The sequence below is a fragment of the Quercus lobata genome, chromosome 6, assembly GCF_001633185.2.
Source record: "Quercus lobata isolate SW786 chromosome 6, ValleyOak3.0 Primary Assembly, whole genome shotgun sequence".
Lineage (NCBI taxonomy): Eukaryota > Viridiplantae > Streptophyta > Magnoliopsida > Fagales > Fagaceae > Quercus > Quercus lobata.
This window is the reverse complement of record NC_044909.1, coordinates 2,845,787-2,865,575: the sequence shown is the minus strand read 5'-3', so window position 1 is coordinate 2,865,575 and position 19,789 is coordinate 2,845,787. Positions and strand designations below refer to the sequence as shown.

The following is a 19,789-nucleotide window of genomic DNA, read 5'->3' as shown; positions in this document are numbered from 1 at the left end:
ATACTAGAGTGGATGCGGAAGAGAAAGCATAGAAGAGGAACACTGAGAACACGAGGGTTACGTGGTTTAGCCTTACGGCCTACATTCACGGAGGAATCCCTTAAGGGCTACACTCTTATATAATCAAGATGTAGCCCTTAAGGAATTCCTCCGTGGATGTAGGCCGTGCACGTGAGAATCTTCTTTGTTTACTAGAGATATTTTGTTTGATGCCAAGAACAAAGTTTAGCTCTGATACCATCAATAGAAGTCACACATGCTTGTCTACTGGATCTAGACTCCACAGCATCTCGCAGCCGCCATGGCTCCCTGCTGTGTCCAGATCCTCAAGCCCAAGCAATCCATGCCTCTCCCTATCAGATCTGCGCAAATCCAAGCCTCGCCTGACAAAGCCAACACCACAGACGTGCTCCACGGCATATCGCGACCAAAACCCAAGAGCCTGACCTCCAACGGCAGCCGCACGCGCCACCACGCGCGGACAATGGCTCCTGGAACTCTCATAAGCGCCGCCGCAGATTGTCGACTCCCAGGCTAGATCTCAGTCACACACGCCACCAAGAAGGCCTTGTCGTCCACCGATCTACTTGGCCTGAGAATATAGTGGTCATAAGACGCTGCATGCACCACCACGCACCACTTGGGTTTCTAGTTGCTCCTTCACGCGCCGGTGAACATTGCACGCTCCTGCCACGCGCCGATATTGCTGCTGATGTCATCTGACGTCATATGATGACGTCATTACTCCACGTCAGCAGCCACGCAAGCGTCCACGTCAGCCCTAGTCCACGTCAGCGACACGTCATAGGATGACGTCAGCTGATCTACTGCTCGACCCGAAAACCCGGAACCGACCCGGACCAGTATTCGTTGACTTTGACTCTGGACCCGTTGACTTTGACTTTGACTTTTTTGCGTTGACCTTTGATCAAAAGTCAAAATTTCCAAAAAGGCCTATCTTGCTCAGTTTTTCGCGTAGATTCCGATTTTAGGCTTCGTTTCTGCATTTGAGACTCCGAAATTGGCCAATTGGCATATTCTTCTTTGTGGTTTCTTCAAAGGCATTCTTCAAGGCATCTCCAAGTGATCTTCTAATGCTTATCCAACCTTAAGCCTTCATCGAGCTTCCGCCTTGAGTTTGAGGGAGGGTGTTAGAGATATATATTAAACAATGTGTATATATATTAAACATATATTAGCCCAATATAATAGGCTCAAGCCCAGTCCTACTTGTACTAGTAGTCTAGGGTTTAGTCGCCTATATATACACATGTTATGATTCATTGTAACACAGGATCTGTACATGTGTATATATAGTATACTAAACCCAGACTAATAGACTTCTAGTACAAGTAGGAGACTTGGCTTGCACGTAAAGTAGAATTAGGCTTGGGCCTATGCTAATGGGCTAATATATCTTTAACAGGAAAGAAGGTTTTTTTTTTACTCTGTTGATTTGAATAGCCAAAAAAGTCAGCAATTTCTGTCATGGTCTCTAAACAGATGGGGACGGAAGGAGTTAATTGGAATTTGATTTTTTAGCTTGGGGAAATTACACTTTCCATTCATGGTTTGGATCAAGTTTGAGTAGTCAAGCTGTGGTTTAATATGCTCAACTCACTTGAGGTCTAATTGTATTTGCTTTTGGTTTGGAAGTTTAATGTATTCAGATTTTAATGAGTTTGCTATTGTATTTTCTGGTACTTCTTTTAGTTCAATTTAGTGTTAAGAGTAATTAATTAGGCTTCTGTTATATGTCTAGCAATTTACTTTACTTTGGGATTACTTGCTCTAAATTTGATTGCTTGGATATGATCTTGGAATCAATTCAATTCACTTAGGCTTGATCACTTAGTTCGTTTTTGTTATTTATAAACAGGACCTTAAGCTTAAAAGTAGATGGAAAGGAGAGGGGGGTAGCCTGATATTGTGCTTTTACCCTAAGATAAAATATTTGGATACCTACTACTACTACTATTATTATTGTCATCATCCCAAAAAACATAAGAGGTGGAACATGGGATTAATTATTTGTATTGATTTAATGACCAATACAAAATAATTAATTGTTTCGGATGGAACGAGTCCAAATTGATTACTTTATTTTGTTGTGGCTATATTTACAGAGACATTTTTATTGGTATAATTTATATAAATAAATTGTACCAATAAAAACAGGCTCTATCAAAAGTAGCCTCCATATCTTTATCAAGGACAAAGAAGCATACATATATATAGAAAATGCGCACTACCAAATTATTTGAACTTTTTGACCTGAAAATCAACCTCACATCATGCCACTACTTTTTTGTTTTCTCTACCACCGACAAAAGCTAGTACTGGACTGTTTGTTTTGAGCCAGATTCATCTCTATCCTTCGCCCATAGTCTTTTCTTATTGTTTTCTTTTTCTTTTTTTCTTTTTTTTTTGAGAAACTTTTTATTATTTTCTTGTTACTATTCATTACTTAGCGCCGAAGGAAAGAAAGGGGGTGGACCCGTATGGTGATGACTGATGAATGGGAGATTATGGACCACTCGTCAAAGGATATCTTGAGAACAAATTTCCCATTTCACCCTTAAATTTCTTTTCTTCCATACCCACCCTATCACCATAAATCACTTTAATGCCATCACATGCTTTTAATATTAAAAAGACTTCTACAAAAATAATTAACAATCTTATTGAAAAAAACATAAAATTCATTTGAGATATTATTCACATGGTAAAATTGCTTAAAAAATTGTTTTGAATGTTACAGTAACTATTTCAAAAAAAATATTAATAAATGTTTTGAGAGCATTAGTTTAAGAAACATTTTTAAAAATTCTTTATGAATTTTTTTTTTAAAAAAAAGAAGTAATTGATTTTTTGACAACCTTTTATATTTTTCTTGAAAATAGTATTAAAACTTTCTTAACATTGTTTATTAACAAATGTTCTTAGAGCACTTCTTTACTGAACCCTTTTAATATTAAAAAAAGAAGAATATGTTTTTAAAGAATCCTATTAATGAGTATCCTACGACCACAAGTTAAAATTAATGAATGCTCAATTATGAGTTATAATGCACATTTTTCAAAAAATAAAATATGCATGTTAAATAATTTATTAATTTATATACACAAATTCATTATTTTTAAACCACGACCCTTAAGAGTCTGTTTAGTTGGATGATAAAAAATGGAGAGGAAATAGAAAAGTAGGAGAAAGATAGAAGAAATTTAGTTTTCTCCCATTTGTATTTAATTGGGAGGATGAAAAAATTGAAAGATAAAAAACTTATTTGTTTAATTGAGAAGAAAAATGAGATGATGAAAAATTAAAGTTATTATAAAATTACAATTATGTTCCCATTACATAAAACAATAAAGTAACACATTTTTTTTAAGCAAAAAAAATTGTGTATATACAAACAAAAAAGTAAAAAATTGTGAATGTACAAGTGGTCGAAGAAAAAAAAAAGAAGCCCATGGATGAAACCCATGTGCACAATACACATGAACATTTTCGTCAACTCAGCTCTAATTTTCTCTCTCCCTAATTTTCTCTCCTTTTTTAAGAAGTAAACTTTTTAGCAAGTTCGGAGAAAAAAACACCGGACCCACCATTTCTATTCCCTCTCACCCTCTTAACCAAATACCCCACCTCTTACCAACTCAAAGACTATCCAATTTCAATCAAGCCTTCCCCTCCTCCTTTTCAGTCTTTCATTTTTCATAACTTTCAAATTCCTAGGCCATCATGGTTACATTCATCGAAGGAAATGGACGCCCTGGAACCATCAAGAAGACCACCAAAGCCGTGAACCCTGGTGGAGGATCCATCAGGACAAGCAGCCACGTCAACAGAATCAGCAGCACCAACATCACCAACACCACCATCATCAACAGCAGCACCAAGAGCATCAACAGAAACAGCAGCAGCAACAGAAGCACCAACAGAAACAGCAGCACCAACATAATCAACAGCAGCAGCGTCAAAATCAGCAGCACCAACATCGTCAACAGCAGTAGCACCAGAATCAGCAGCACCAACAGAATCAACAACAACGGCAGTCACCACCACCACCACCACCACTCTAATACTACGGGCAACCGCGGGATCAAGGCCATAGGACACTGCAAGACTGTCGAGAAACACTCTCATCATCAAAGTAACAAAGTTGTTGTGATTCATGTTGATCAGAAGAAGAAGACTCAGCATTACAAGAAGAAGTAAACAGAGCAGATCAAGAAGCTACAAAAGAAGTAGGAATAACAAGCAACATGTCGTGTAGTGTTAGTGAGTAAATTTATGAAATTAGCTATGTGCCAAGTGCCTAGTGTTGTGTGTGTGTAAATTTATGCTTTTCCCTACTGTAAGGACTCAAATCGTTGGGTTTCATTCTGTTTTATGCATTCCTCTACTGTGTTAGTGCATTTTGGAACATTTTATAAGAAATTGTTTTATTATGTGTTATTAGCTATTATTAAAGTTAGAAATTCATCTTTAATTATATTACATGTTATTAAAAAAAGAAGAAACGAAAATAATTAAAATTAAGAATATGAAATAGGTAGAAGTAGTACACAAAACAATTTAAAGCCAGCAGCACAACATTCATAGGATCTCCTATGCAACTTTAATAACTTGAAACGTTATGTGAAGTGTAACAGGAGGACTCATGTCTGATTTACAATTTAAAACACAAAAATTTCCACGCTCCAATAGATGTTATCAATTGAGTGAATGGGGGTGACTTTAGGTGGGCAATCTTGTCAAGACTGGTGTTTTGGATGGTGAAGTCAATTTTCTGGGTTTGGGGAAGGTTTCCGACTTCTGACAAAGTTCTATGTTAGAATTTTCTACAAAGTGAAGCTAAAGTGATCATTTTTTGACTGGAGAAAAATTTTCTTTTATGCCATCTCGATCTAAACCCCTTGATTTTAACTCAATGAAAGGTATGTTAAGATCTGTTTGGATTGAACTTATTTTTGCTGAAATTGAAGACTGAAAACACGGTTATAAAATTATTTTAAAATGTGTGAATAGTATCATGGAACCTATTTTTAATATTTTTTTCCTGAATAAAGTGGCTGTGGGTTTCATGAACAGTACTGCTATAATGATAATTGTCCCCTGGCCTAAAGCAAAACGCGTGAAGTGAAAAAAAAAAAAAAACGAAAAAAGAAGAAGAACGAACGCAGACGCAGACGCAGCTTTCAGCTCAATCCAAACAGCACCTAAGCTCTCAAGTTCCATGAATGTGATGTGGATTTTAACCTCAAAATCATCCATATGTATATAAAAATAAAAGCTATAAAGCGAAACATTTATTATTGCTACGTTCTTATTAAGCTATATTAGAGGAGCATTTTGGTCCATTTGATCTATTTCGGTCAATTCGGACCAGTCCGGTTCTTTTTGGTTCATTCAATCAACTTCAATTTACTTTGGTCCATAGTCTATTTCGGTCCAATTCAATCCACTTCAGTACCCGCTTCAAGAGAAGAGGTTTGTGTAAAAAGATGCACTACTTCATTAACTCGTATGTCACCTTCTTAGCGTAATGTTGATAGGTTTTTGAAATAATTACATTTTTCTTATGTTATTATAGTCTTGATTTTTTTCTAATATAAGTAATTGATTTAATTATATTTACTTATTCTTTAAACCATTTAAGATGTATAGAGAATGAATCGTTTGTAGGGAATACTAGGAAAAAAAAAATTCCAACTGCACATTACATTATTAACAAGATATTTCACCTGATATAATAATTAAATGTAAAATACATTATGTTTCCTAGGAAAAAAAAAAAAAACTTACAAAATTTAAAACACTTTCAAATAACAAATATAGATAACTTAATTAAGAAAATCTAATATATTGTATTGACTATCCTTTGTTAGAAAATAATCACATCATTTTAAGAAGAATTTGAGACTAACATTTACAAGTTTCATCTACTATTTTTATTTTTCACTTAACAAAAAAAGAAAAAATCAAATCATCAAATTTTTTCATGCATCATGTAGGTCTGTATCTAGTTGACAGAATTTCCAAAGCATGTAAAATGATCATTTTGCTCTTGGACATTAATTTGCTAAAAACTGGGAGGTGTCCACATGTGCCCCCTCATTAGTGAACACTATGGGTGTGAAAAAATAAAAATAAAAAATAAAAACATATTTCGTGAAGAGAGATTAATTAATCTCTCAAAATTGGTTATAGGATGGAAAGGAATTTAGAATCCTATTCATTGTCAAAATGAGTGGTTTCAATGGAATATAAAATATGTGTTTGGCGAAATAATTAAATTATTAAAAGGACATGTGGCAGAATTGTGCAACGCCAAGTGGAAAATGAGTTTCACATGATTGCCAGGTTGAAAATAATTTAATTAGGGATTAAGGTCAAATGAATGACAAATGACATTAATCAAATGGAATTCACAAGCAATTACAAGGTAAGTTATCTCGAACAAGTAGTGACTATTTACTTGGAGTTGTTAAGCAATCAGACACAAAAATACATGCTAAGCAACCATGAGTAGAAAGGTAATTGTTGCCCCAGAGCAATTGAGAGAATTTGCCGAGCTTTGTTAACAATGAGAATTGGTAGTGTATAGACAACCAAGAAGTGACACGTGATAAAGGGAATTGGGCATAACCGTCAAGTTCTTAAGCATAAATAGGGGCCGATTCTACAAGAAAATGACACCATTCACAGATAAGAACACACCAAAAAACTGTTGAGATCATTTGTATTTAGATTCTTAGGAGATCAAGTAATTTTTTGGCAAATCAAGTAGTCCTTTAGGTTTGTAGAAAACTGTATACTTTTAAGTTCATTTCCTTTGTACTCATGATCATATTTAATCGAGTTTGATGTGGATTCCTGCTGTACTTCAAATCTATTTAGTATTAGAGTAATCAATTAGGCTTGAATCTATTATATTACCAGCAATTTAATTTACTTTGGGATGACTTGCTCTAAATTAGTTTGCTTCGATATGATTTACTTCAAGATGATTCACTTCGAATCAATTCAATTCACTTAGGCTTGATCACTTTCTTTGTTTTTGTTCTTTATAAACAGGACTTTAAGCTTAAAAGTAGATGGAAGGTGATTTAGGAGGGGGGTGGTCTATGGAGCAGAAAATGGTTGGGAAGCCTGACATTGTGCTTTTACCCTAAGATAAAATATTTGGATTCCTACTACTACTGCTACTATTATTGTCATCATCCCAAAAACACAAATTTGAAAGCTGTAACATATAGACCTTAACATCCTTTTTAAAAATAAAAATAAAAATTGACCAAGAAATTACCAAAATCTTATTTAAATTTTGTTATTAATCATTAATTTAATGTCTTACATATTTAAAGCATCAATGTAATTGTTAAACATTCCCCATTTAAACGGCATTGAAAATTTTCAAACTGAATGATTTTATGCAGAGTAAATGAGAGTTCAGATTGCCACCCCTTTCTCTAACCCAAATTTTCACCCATCTAATTCTCCATGCTCCATAGTCGTAATTCATCACCTTCTTAATGCTTTATAGATTGAGTTTTAACCTTGACTAAAAGGCAGATATTAGGTAATTTTGTCACTAGCCTGGTCATGGTGAGGGATATTCAGGAATCAGAATAAGTTCATGATAATTAATTCAAAGCCAAACCACACAAGAACTAAAATAACACACAGCACTTAACACTACATAATTTAGATAGTTTGTCCATTAAGCTTGCTATGGTTGAAAATGGTACTAAAATTCCCACTCACCCTCAGCTGCTTATTTCATGGTCTCGTCTCATTTTCATTCATACTACATAAACTAGTCTACAAAGCTGCCTCACATTAAGCTCAACCTAGAATACAAGTCATATGGAATAAATTCAAATTCGTTATAATGAGAAAGATCATCATTTACCATCCTGTGGTGGTAGAAGGTGACTCAAAACTATGCTTTGATGCCATTAATAGTGTGGAGGACTGCCATTGGAGCATCTCAAGCATTATCTCTAATGTACAGAGAGGTTAGGAAAAAAAATTTCGTCTTGCATATTGTTTACATGGGTAAGGAGAGACACCATGGCCTTGCAAAATGTGGTTTTAACGATCTCTGTTTTTTACTAATTTGTAATAATTCTTCGCTGACAAGAAAGATTCTGGGGTCATTTTGATTTTGTTCCTTAACATTTAAAAATTTTAATCTATTCCCCCAAGTTAGGGTTTGTTTTGATTGATAAGTCAAGTGACACTTGTGCTTGCCACATGTATTAGTTAATCCAATTAAATAATGTCATGTCTATTAGTTATGGCATATTATTACTTATATGATCTAAAAAATCTTTTAAAAATTAAAGCAATTCTCTAAATAATTTTTTTTAATTAACAAAATTAAAAATATAAAATAAGATAAAATGATCCATAACATTTTGTTGAGCATTTTTCTTGGCACCCAAATGGATACCAATCTCAATTGATTACCCAGATTTGTACAAAAAATTTCTCCCAATTGATAACCCATATCCACAAAAATCCTCAATCCATCACCAATCAAAAACTTCGATTAAATCAATTTACACCATACTAGCAGTGCAATACCAAGAATCCCCTTATACAAACCTAGAAAATCCCTTCTAAAGCCCAATTTACAGAATACTAATCGAGCCTTTCCATCAATTCCCTTTGAAGTTGAAGGATGAGAGAGCAATCATTTTTTTTTTCTCTCTCTCTCTCTTTCTGAACGACCAAATTAATTATAGAGATGGATGAAACTATCATTTTTAAAACAAAATCAAACTTGATCAACCAAAATTAAAAAAAAAAAAAAAAAAATTTAATTCTTAAACTTAGGGGATGAAAATGAAAATAATTATAAACTATATAGGTCAAAAGTGCAATTTTGTTTGTTTGTTTGTTATTTATTTATTTTATTTATTATATTCTTTCTAGTTAGAATCTACACCCACAGACCAAAGAAAAATCATAGCTCCACAACGGCTAACATCAATCATCAATCATCAAAATAAAAGCAGAGACCTCATGCAGGAAAGTATGAGGTCCTGCCATATGGCACTTTAATTTTACATTTAGCCTTTTTTTTTTACCTCTTTTTATTATGTTTTTTTTCCCCAGTTATCCAAAAGTTCACATTAATTAATTTTTACTATTACTTCATCCGTCCCACTTTTTTTGTCCTGTTTGAAAAGTTAAACTTTTTAAGAGAATATTATTTATTGTCTTGTCTACCTTTTAAAAATGTATAAGTTTTCAAAACTACCCTTAAAAAAATTTATCAAAAAATTGAATTAGTAAATTAATAGGGGTATAATAGGAACATTAGTAAATTAATGACTTTTTTTTTAGAAACAAGACAATATTTTGGGACATCTCAAAATGGAATAAAGGACAAAAAAAGTGGGACAGAGTGAGTATCTTATTAATCTCTCATTAATTGCCTGAACTTACACAATTACACCACATATTTCTCTCTCCTTCATGTCTTTTAGCATACCCACCGTTTTTGTATTAAAACAAAAGCAAAAATAAATAAATAAATAAGAACTAATAGTAATAACTAACCAGATGAAGCCCTGGAGAGGGATAGAGAGACACAAAAATGTTATGGATTGTTAAATGAAACGCATTGTTTCATTTTTACCAAAACAAAAGACTTGAGATTGACAAAATTAATAAGATTTTTTTTTTAAGAAGAACTAAAGAATAAGATTGATAACTCTATTTAGACTTCTTTTTTTTTTTTTTGACCAATTAAATAGTCTCACTTGAACACCAAAATTAAATAGTCTCAAAAGGAGAGAGACAGAGAGAGTCAACTCAATTAACACAAGTGGCTATCACCACCACCACCACTACCGCTTGTGACCCATTGCTACCATCAACCTCCACCAGCACCACCAAACATAATAGCATAATACTAACAATACTATTATCATTCTCACTGCCTCCACCACCAACAACCAACTATTATCTCTAATTACATTATTATTATGACCACTGCCAATACCAAGATACCATGTTTTCAATGTCACCAATGCATAATCATCCCTGTTACCATATTTGTTGTAACTAATTTAATACTTCAAATTCTTAACTCTCAGATATACCTAGAAAATTAATAAAAGCTTAATTGATAAGATTGAAATTCCCACAAATAGAAATTCCACCATTTTAAAAGTTCTAATAGTTTTTCAAATTCTTATTCTAAAAACAACACAAAAGTTGACAATTATTTAGAATATCTAATAACACAAATAACAATTAACTAGAACTTCTACCAAAGATAATAGTTATTCCAATTATTTTTTTTCCTTCTCTAAGGAGTGGTGACATTGCATGTGGGTAAGTCCACAGGCTTAGGACGCCTTGTATTCAAAATTGGGTTGCTTTCAAAGAAGTTTGAAGGACGGAGCTCAAACCCGCCATTCATAGTCGGCATCACTGGAAATTCATCTTGGGAAGGGCTATGGTGGAAGCCTATTGTGTGCCATAACACTATGTCCCAGTCTTCAATATCCCTATTCCTGCAAAAATGAGCCAAACCAACCAGTTTGATTTTCTTCATTGCTACCTGCTTTATTACAGGAAAAAATGCATGCAAAAAACTTCTATGTTAGTTATTAGGGCTAGCTGACAATAATATGAAAATTATTGAGTGCTTTCGGAACACAATGATGTAGTATTCTTTCTTCTCACATTCATAATGGATCACACCAAGTGAGATCTAACATAAATGTGAAAGGAGGAAACATCAAGTCACCATGGTATTTTATTGTATCATTAATTACTCCAATAATACCTCCCAATTAACCCAAGTCAATATGTATTTTATTGTATAAAAAAATGTATTTTATTAAATATGTATTTTATTAAATAACTAATTAGCTTATTGAAGTTTCACCACCCCCAAATTTTAAGTATTTATTTATGATTTTTTCCCTAAATAAGTATTTATTGATTTTGAATATTAATTTAAACTTAGGCATGGCTTTTTTACATGTGATGCCAACTCAACCCCATTCAGATCCTCACTATCTCAGACTTTCTATTTTCCTTCTTTTAATTTTCTTTTAAATATCTTCCAACAGCATAATTTCTTGGACTCGAAGTGAATTTGTGGTTTTAGCTAAATTAAATAAGGATACAGTACCTAATAAAATACTTTGTATGTGTTAAAATACTTAGTATTCCCAAAAGAAAAAAATAGTGGGTTAATCCCACATTAGAAAATAAGTGTGAGTTAAAAGAGGTTTAAAGCCTATATTATGTATCCAAGAGTTAGATCTTTTTAGATATACACCACTATCAGTTTTCTTGAAACCTTCTCCTCTCTCTGTGTATGTGTGTTAAAATACTTAGATGACATGGTCATTTTGATCTAAAATCCATCATGTCATTACTCTATAAATACTAAAAGTAATCATTTAAAGTTTGTTAGGGATTAAAATCAATCACTTAAAGTTTTTTAGCATCCTAACGATTACTTTAAATTTATTATGAACAAAAGACGATTTCCATAAACTTTAGTGATTAATTTAAATCCCTCTTATTCTAAAGTTTAAGGACCAACAAGTGGCAGAGTCAGGATTTAACTTTAGAGTGACAAATTTATAATCAATATACACGTGTTTTAATACACTTGCAGAAATACATAGATAAACATTTTGTGAACACGGATTATTATATAATACATAAGATCAATCTAGACAATAGCATATTACTTTATATATATATATATATATATTACTCATTTTAAAGATAATATCATATTACTCATTTTAATGTTAAGTGGTATGTTAATGTTCAGGAACTAGTAAAAAGATAACATGTCCATTATATTTTCTTTATTTGTTAGGGTTTTTTTTAATATATGAATAAGTCATGAGAGAATCTTTACTGTTAAAAAAAAAAAAAAAAACTAGAATTACCTGTTTGTCCAAGTAAATAAGGTATCGTCCCCATGGCTTTGACTAAAAATGATCTCTACATTTGTAATGGAGTATTTTTAATTTGGAGTATTTTGGAAGGTAAATCTAGTGACATATGGAGTATATTATTTTTAATTTTAATTTTTTTTTAAATTGAAATTTATTTAAATGACATAGTACTCTATACATTGTTAGATTTCGAAAATAAAATTATAACTGTGAACTGGATCATCACAATTTCGAATGAAACCAACCGAAACAATTATGATAATTTTTTTATTAAAAAAATAAGGATAATATTATAAACAGATGGTTTGGTTATTTAATTTCCATACCCCAAATTTAATACTGCCACTATTCTTGAACTCCCAGTCCATAATATAGTCATAGTTGCCAATGGTTGAAACCTTCCTAACAACTAGGCTCACCCCAGGTCTAACCTCTGTTATCTGTGAAGCCACCACACACACAAAAAAAAAAAAAAAAAAAAAAAAAAAAAAAAAAAAAAAAAAAAAATCAAATCAAATCAAATCAAATCAAACAACAAAAATCAGATGTATATACAACTAGTGAAAATAGATAATCCCAACTAACTAAAATGTTATTTATAAATGATTAATGAGCCTAATTGGTTGCATTTGTTAAAACTTTTTTTTTTCAAAAACAGAAAATATAAAATAGTCTGTTACAATTACTTACAAATATTGTTTGGATGGGTGTTTTCTATTTTTAATTTTAAATTATGACTAAAAAAATCCTTGTGTAGATAGAAAAAGGTAGGAAAAAATTGCTATTTTTAGTTGTTTTCAATCAAATAATGCAAACAATGTGGCAAATTTGTAATAACAAAAAGAGGGCTTCAAATTCTCGTAAGTTGTGACCAAAGATAAAGTTAGAAATTTTTGCTTGGAAGGCCAAACTCTGGGATTGATAAACTGGACAGTTAAACTCAAAACACATACATACAAAATTATATATGTGTACAAGAGAGAGAAAATTTATTATTTTTCTAATATTAGAGTTACCTATAAGTCTGATATATTATGTATATAAAATCTTCAAATTATATATGTGTGTGTGTGTGAGAGATCATCAAAAGTAGTCTATTGTGCTATGAGAATATTATAGAAAAAAAAAAAAAAAAAAAAAAAACCTAAAATGGAAAATAAATATTTATTTTTTAATAAATAAAAACATTTATGATCCGTCTCTACATAAATAAAATGACCATGACAAAATGAACAGTTAGATTAAGAAGGATAGATTTCTTTTGTATTTTTGAGGGATACTAATACAGTTAGCCAATATTTGATCATTTTGGGAGGTCAAATCAAATTTTTGAACACACACATGTAGGCGCGTGCACGCGCACACACATATACACAATTCTAAGTTTTGAAAAAGTTTTCATAAATTTCAATGACTCCTCCATTGGGAGTAGAGAAAGGGCGAAGGGCAGGGTGTTGCCCCCTTCTCCCTCAATAAAACTCAAAGTCTTCCCCCCCAACATTTAGAAAACATCTGAACAAAAAACTTGTTATCATAAATGTTTTTCTTCTTCTTCTTCTTCTTCTTTATTTTATTTTATGGATATAGTGGATTCTCTTATATGTATTTTTTTGTTGTTGATATATTTCACTAAAAAATTATTTGATTATAATCTATTTTATGTTTCGAACACTTTTGAGAAAATATATATATTTTTAAATCTTTTACTTTTCTTACTTTAATATTCAAAACAAAGGCAAGTAAAGGTAAAATGAAACTGAAAGATAAGGAGTAGTACTTTCAATCATAGAGAAAAGCATTGCTACTCCTTTAGGAAAAAAATAAATTTTTAATGCAATTGTTTTTTGTGAAAATTTGCTTGTAAATAGTTAAATTTAGTTTCCTAATTTTTACATTTATTGTGTTGTATATGTGCGCGCGTACTATATTCTGTCACACATATCTACACTTTTATTTTTGTGTCATTGAGGATTAGAAATTTAACCATTTTTTAAATAATAATGTGGGGGCCAGTTATCTAGAAGGTACTATTAAAACTGTACGAATTGGGCCTATGGACCAATCCGAGGATATTAACTAATCCGAGGATGGTCAAATAAGGTTATAATGTGAATGGTATAAGAAGAAGAAATAAGGATTGTATATGATAGTCCAAAATATGTCCGAGGAGAAAAGTCATCTCGGAAACAGAGATCCAAGGTCAGTAAGAATGTCTTATCATCCTGGCCATCCTTCAAGGTTGCATCACGATTAGAAGTCAGACATTAGATAAGGGATGAGTAAAGGGAGGCAACAAATATCTTCAAAAGCTGCTACGTCCACATTAAATGCATCCCAACTAACTCTCTGGCCGCATTAATGTGGAGGGGATACTTGAACAGTGGTCAAGCAATCTTACAGCTGCTAGTTGAAGATTCTGAGAGGTGTTGGATGGGATAAGAAGGAGTTCCTAGAAACTAACCTACACGTGTATGGTAGGGATGATAACCAAATTATAGTATATAGCATGGAGAAGTGGCCCAAAAGAAAAGGATCAAGAAATTTTTGTAATAATCCTTTGAATTCTTGTAACATTGATCATCAACTAGATATTATAATATAGTTCCTCGGACTGTGCCGAGGACAAATTTTTTCATTTCATTAGTGTTGATTCTCTTAAATAAACAACTATTATTATCTTTCTTACCAAATAAAACTAGTTCTTATACCCACGCTCTACAAATTCATTATTTGGGCTTATTGGGCTAAAACCTAATCCTATATTGGGTCCAATGCTAATTCTATCCTTACAAATAAAAAAACTGAAATTCTAGCTTTGACACTTTTCATAACCCTATTTCTCTTCTTTACCCTGCTCTTCTTAATTTCTAGCCCCCCCCCCCCCCCCCCCCCTTTCCCACACCCGTATGCATATACTTTTGTTTGTTGTATACTTTGGCACATATTTAAAATAATAATAATAGCCTTTGTTAGCTCGAATCTTGACTCCACCATTAATTGCTAATAACTCTATTTTTTTCTTTTCTTTTCTTTTTTCTTCTTCTTCATTTGCAATTGGCACCACTCTTTACCTTTTTCTTCTCCCTAAGCCTAGTGATAGCTCAACTATATAGGCAAGTGAGACAATTGCCTTAAGTCCCCAAATGTGAAAGGGCCCCATAATTCTACTTATAATATCATAATTTTATATATGGCAACTTAAATAAATAAAATATGTTTCATATATATATATATATATATATTTGACATTTTTTATAATTTTTTTAAAGTGGTCTTAAAAAAAAAACTAGAAGAAACCCCATATTATCCTTTTTGCTCTTTCGCTCTGAAAGTATCTCTTGACAAACCCACTCTGTCCCTTTACCCCTAAACTTATCATCGACCAAAAGTAATATTTAAGATAAATCAACTTTCTTTATTCTTTATATTTTATGTTTTATATACAACTGAAGTGAAACTTTTTTTGTATTAATTTGATTTTTAGTTAACCCATCTTTAATTGTTAAGACTGAAATTGTTGTAGATTCTAATAAAAGGTTAAGTGAAGCTATAAAAATGTTTTAATAAATTAGGTTTATTGTTCTAACAATATATGCATGTCGCAATTGCGTTTGTAAAAATTATTTTTTCATATATATATATATATATATATTGACAATATCCTATTTGAGATCAACTATATTACAAAAAAATATTATGTGGATTAGCCAAATTATCAAATTAAAAAAGAATTAGTAGAGTTTGAATATAAAAACTTAATTAGTAAATTTGTATCTCAAAAAGAAAATTTGATTTAAAAAAAAAAAATGATATTAGAAGTTAAATAAGTATTATTTAGTTAATATTTTGATATAAAAAGACTCCTCTTAAAATTTTCGCCTTATACTCCAAAATATATTGAGTCAGCCCTATCTAAACTAATCCTCTATCTTTGTCTCACCTCATCCACTCCAACTCCAAGAACCCTCCTCTATTATTGTACAAATACTCTCTTTCTCTCTCCCTCCAAATCTCTTCCCCTTCTTTATTATGCAATGGAAGAGCAATTCATTTAAGTATGACTTGTTTGCAATCAAAGAGGTAGGATGGATTGGGAGTTTTGGTAGATTCAAATCACAATATTTTAGGTCAAGTGACTAAATTAGTCAATTTCTTAGCAATGTACTCTGCCTCGAGCTTGAAGATTTGGGTTTTTGTTGTGAAACTTAATGTGATGATGAGAATGATGGGTTGGTTGTGAAACTGATGAGGGTGTTGTATGATTGAGTGCTTAAGGCCAATTTGATAATTGTTTCACTATTCACAACCCATTCTTTTCAGTATTCACAACATTGTCACATATAAAAGAGTGGGGGTGAGGGAGGAAGGAAGGGTTTAGACTTTGGCTTTTTGAAAATCACATACCACTTCCCTTGAAATTGCACTCTTTGTGTGACGCCAAGCTATGTCGCCTGCATATCACTCAAATACACAAAATGCATTTGAAACTTTTACGGGCTCTCCATCCTGATTGGCATAGTACCCATCCATGAAGATTGCGTTGGCTGGGCAATCTGTATAGTGTTGAAGAGATAAAGCACTCAAGCCAAGCCCAAATTCTCCAGCGTCCAAAAATGTTCTGTAGTACTATTCCTCTGTGGGATCCATGTAGGGCACAAATAGCTCAGAAACATGGCCTTTATATAGGACTTGGCAATGTTTATCTTCATTGGAATAAAAAATTGTGACTAGAGATATATAACAAGACCAGCTCAGATATCAAAGGCAAGGTGTAAATTTCAGTCTGCCCAACTGTATGTACCATATAAAAATTGTATTTAGATCATTTCCATTTAAGAGGATGCATTTTATGATATAGACTAAATTTTGCAAAATTAAAGATATATCCAGCTCCACATTATATAAAATTTTGAATAACTTGACACATCGTACACTATCAGATCTAGAACATAATTAAATTCGTAAACTATGTAATTGATATTCTTCATTCCACTTGAAATAAAAAGGATCTTGTTTTATAAAAATTGAAACTCAACATTTAAAATATATTTTTTGAAATCCTGAATTTTAATTAATAAACAACCATTAACATATTTTATTTTTTATCTGGCTAACAACATTATATACATAACAATTTGTTATAACTTATTAAGGTGACAAACTATAATTAATGTAATGAAACTTTCACATGAGATAAGCACTGACATCAATTTTATTATAATTCAATCAAAACTTGACAATTCAGCGATTGATAAAATTAAAGTTTTACAATTTGTGTGGCCTTATTGTTTACCTTATGGTGTGACCATTGATCTTGAAGCTGGGACCATGAGGCTGGACAACAGTGATAGGCTTTGTTTCAGCTGCAAATGGTGGCCTCATTTTCGAACCTCGATGTTCAGTACCCTCAGCTTTTGGTATTGGTACCACTTCACTATCAGAGTATTTCACAATCACCATCTTATCAAGGTCCACAAGTACAGCAATACCCTCAATAGGTCTAACCCAAACATTAGGCGAGCCTCCTTTCTAGAGTACCTTAACAACCCTCCCACTCATGCTTTTCTCTCCATACCATCCCACCGTGAAAACTGCAGGAACCACATCCTTTATATCTAGCCCTCTCTTTTTGATGGACTTGATAAATGGTGGGTATTTAAATGCTAAGTCATTTGCAGCAGACTGTTCTTCAAGGTTCAGTAAAGGGAAGCCAGTGCCATTATAAATGTGCTGCGAAATGATTGAACCATGGGATAAACTTACGACAAATTCGTAGGATTTTTCATAAGCTCGTGCAATAACAAAAGCTTGACGAGGTGGGGGTTCCTTGGTGGGGTTTGAAAGCCAAGAAAGAATGGTTGATTTGCTTGGCTCATCGAAGCCTACATATTGAAAGGTAAGGTTTGCCAACGAGCCCGCCCTAGCTCCTTTGATAATTTTGGTTACTTGTTTTATTTCTAAGGGGAAGAGAAGTGAAAACAATACAGTGAAGGTTGAACTTGAAACCATGGTTGTCAAAATCGCGATCCGGATCGTAAAATCGCACGATTTTATGATCCCACCTCACCAAAAAGTTTAAAATCGTAGCAGGATCGGAAAAATGGTAGGATCGTATGTAGGATCGTGTAGGATCGTGTAGGATCGCATAGGATCGTAGGATCGATGGGATCCTACTGATCTTACCGATCCTACCATTTGGATTGAATTTTTTTTTTTTTTTTTAAGTGGGATTCATTTGGGTAAGATAATCCACCTAAACCCACAAGCCCAACGGGTTATCAAAAGCCCAATAATGAATTGAAGTCCCAAATTTACCCTTATGTCAACATAGAATCTCAAAAAAAACCTATAGTACTTAAGTTTAACATTTTCAAAAACAAAATCTAAAATATTTAGATGATGAAATGGGATATGACAATGACAGTGATTAGATTAAAAGAACCTTAGAATGGGAATTCTCTTTTGGATTTCATATTTGTAATTAGCTAGTTTACCTTAGATTGAGAATTCTCTTTCGGATTACATATTGTAAATTTGTAATTAACTAGTTTTTATATGCTAACTAGCCTAACTTATTTTGGATTTGGAACTTAGAGTTTGGAAAACATTTTCCATATGTGTAGATAATATTTTGGTACTTAGTTGCTACTTAAACATGTACTGAATTTTTTAGATACATTATGTCAAAAATTAAATATATTTTGTTTTGTTAGAATGACATAAGAACGATATAGTACGTGCAAATTGCATTTTATGATGCAATTTTTTTTAATGGATGGATTCATATTTTAAGTGATTATATAACATACAAAGTCACTATCAATAGGTTTTTTGCTTAAAATCTGAAAATAGGTAAGATCTTACGATCCACGATCCTACCTACCTCCCACGATCCTACGTAGGATCCCGATTTTGACAACCTTGCTTGAAACCATGAGTGTCACTGAAACAGAGCTTTGTTTTTGTTTTGTGAGATGTAGTTTGGACTTTGGATTGGAGTTTATATAATAGGAGCGCATGTTCTGTCTGGATACCAATAATGGATCTCCACGTCAGCATTTTATAGAAAGTAAATATAATACCTTATTTAATCCCAAATTTTAGAGATAGCCAATATCGTGAGAATACTAGTATGGACTATTTTGGTTGCTCTTTTCAGTGGGGTTTCTCCCTGAAACTTCTTACTGTCTCGTAGCATTGTAGTTCCTTCTCCGAGGAGTTTTGTCCCTGGGAATAACACTGTTATTCTCAGGCTAGTTGGTTTATTCTTCTGGGTTTTTAGGGAAACACTCTACCCCCCCCCCCCCCATCTCTTCCCCTCCTTACTCTTAAAATGGACGATTTGTCAATCCGGTGGAAATCCCTATCTCTATCCGAAAAAGAAGGTTCAGGACTAGCGCTGAAATCCGATCAAGCCACTACAGAATTTTCCTTGGTGGCTCGATTCCTAACAAAGCGCCCGATCAACCTGGACGCCATAGCAAATACATTCAACCCCTTGTGGAGGACAAAAACAGGTTTCAGAATGAAATACATTGGAGACCATCTGGTACTTTTTTCCTTTGATTTCAAAGAAGATGTTGATAGAATCATAGCAGTAGAGCCGTGGAGCTTTGATAAACATCTCATGGTGGTTTCAAAATATGATAATGAGACAGCGATGGAAAGCTCGAACTTAACCACAGTGGCTTTTTGGATACAAATACATGACATTCCATTACGCTTCAGAAACAGAGGAGTGGCTGAGCAGATTTGCGAGCCCATTGGAACTGTTATGCAAATAGAGAATCCAAATGAATGGGATGGTGGTAGCTTCATCCGTGTTCGAGTAGCTT

The 19,789-nt window shown here is 32.8% G+C and overlaps 1 pseudogene; it reads right to left on the bottom strand.

The window, feature by feature from the left end:
- Positions 1-3,726: 3,726 nt before the first annotated feature.
- On the bottom strand, positions 3,727-17,963 carry LOC115994677 (annotated as a pseudogene).
- Between the last annotated feature and the right edge of the window lie 1,826 nt (positions 17,964-19,789).